We start from the raw sequence: 2,220 nt of genomic DNA, 5'->3' as shown, positions 1-2,220 counted from the left end.
CACAACATGAACAACAGCAAAAACAAAATCACAGACATTCCAGAAAACTGGAATCTTAAGCCAGCCAAAGGAATGAAATGTCTATTTTTCATTTTTATTTTTTATTATTATTTTGTTAGCTTTTTTTTGCTTTTTGCTTTTTGCTTTGTTCTCCTTATTTTTGTTTGTTCCTTTTTTTAAAAATATATTGTATTTAGTTTTTACAGAGAGGAAAGGAGAGAGATAGAGAGCCAGAAACATCGATGAGAGAGAAACATCGACCAGCTGCCTCCTGCACACCTCCCACTGGGGATGTGCCCGCAACCAAGGCACATGCCCTTGACCGGAATCGAATCTGGGACCTTACAATCCACAGGCTGATACTCTATCCACTGAGCCAAACCGGTCAGGGCATGTTTGTCTTTTTTATATTCTAACCATTCCACTGGTGTACAGTGATAGTCTCTCATGCATTTTTTTTTAAAAAAATCCTCACCTGAGGATGTGTGTGTGTATTTTTTAATTGATTTGAGAGGGAGAGAGAGAAACATCCATTGGTTGTCTCCTGTATATGCCTCAACAGGGGGTTCAAACCCACAACCTAGATAGGTGCCCTGACCAGGAATTGAACCAGCAACCTCCTGGTATTTGGAATGACATTCAACCAACGGAACCACACAGGCCTTAGGTAAATTTCTAGAAGTTAAATGATGGCTCAGAAGGCATGGTCCTTCTATGACCTTTGCATATGTATAGCCAAAGTGATTTACCAAAAGGGCCATGCTAATTTAAAGTGCCACCCGAACAGATGTGTTCACCCCAGAGCTTCACCATCCCTGGGTTCAGACACAAAGGAACTGAGACCCCAACCTAGGCAGTATATTGCATTTCATGTAAATGCTTTCCTTTGGTTTACTAAATACCCCTCTCCCACCCTCATGTTTATATAGCTAACTCATACACATCAGTTACCAGCACTCAATGTGACATCCTCAGGGAACCTTCCCACTTTTCAGACCAGGTCCCTGGACTTCTCATCCCCTTTCGAATCACTTGCTTCACGTGACTTCCCTTCCTAAGCTTCGTGAGGCAGGGAAGCTAAACGTCAGACCTAACGCTTAGCTTGCACAAAGTAGGCACAGTAAATGTCAACGGAATGAAAACTGTTCGCTTTTCCTCTGGCGCAAACTATGGGCCTCTCTTTTGCCCACTCTTCTTTTGTGGGGCTTCTGCCTCTTAATCTGCTTTGCAGCAGGGAAATGTTTGCAAATTAGCAAATTCCCATCAGAAATTCTGGTGCAACAAGGCCCTTTATGCTCGCAAGGGGGTGCCAGAGAACGCGTCTTTCTGAGCTCCGTGGTGCTGATTTTTCTGTAGAGCTGCTCTTTATTTTTATGGATTTTAGAAAGGGAGGAGAGAGAGATCGGCTGCCTCCTGCCGACCCCGTACTGTGGGCAGAGCCCAAAACCTGGGTATGTGCCCTGACTGGGTTTCGAACCTGGGAGCCACGCCAGCTGGGCGAGAGCTGTTCTTCAAGCTTCTTTGTCGTTAGGCTTTTCGTCAATGTGGATGCTGGTCCCTTAGTTATGATAATTCAAAAAGCTCTAATGAGACATTCTCCCTCTTCATTTTCAAATATCTTTCCTCAGCTTTCTTTTCCCTGTCGCCTCATAAACCTGCCCAAGAGCTGAAAGAATATTCCTTGAAAACAAACAACAACCAAAAAAACGACCCACAGATCACTTGAAAAAAAGACTGAGTAGGTGTGTGTGTGTTTCCTCTTTGTGACAGCGATTAGTGAGGTGGAAATAATCCATCTCCCCCACAGATTCTGTTCGTGTGTGTGTCTATTTAGCAAAGGTGTGTGTGTGTTCCTTGTGTTTTCAAAGACCTTAAAAATTAACATGGCTGCTTTGTTTAAAGCTATTTCAAGCTCTATTAGGCTTATCAAGGACTACTTATCTTTATGCCACACTCGTATTTTTTTGAGCCCGCTAAGGATTACAGACTCATTGTAGACAGTCAGCTGGTGCAGAAAAGCCAGCAGAAGGGAGAGAGAGATTGCAAAATCCCGGAGGGGCCCGGCTGGGGTAGCGAGGAGGTGGTCTGAATCAACAAGCTGGCTCTCTCTCTTGGGGAGGTGCCTCCCAGGAGAAACTGAGTCCCAACTCCTAAGAGTTTTCTCATGCTTCCTCGTTGCTTCCAACTTAAGGTTGCCCAGCCAACACCTTCTCTTGCTCC

The sequence above is a fragment of the Myotis davidii genome, unplaced genomic scaffold (assembly GCF_000327345.1).
Source record: "Myotis davidii unplaced genomic scaffold, ASM32734v1 scaffold223, whole genome shotgun sequence".
In the NCBI taxonomy this organism is placed as follows: Eukaryota; Metazoa; Chordata; class Mammalia; order Chiroptera; family Vespertilionidae; genus Myotis; species Myotis davidii.
The sequence above is the reverse complement of the archived record's forward strand: the minus strand, read 5'-3'. Positions refer to the sequence as shown.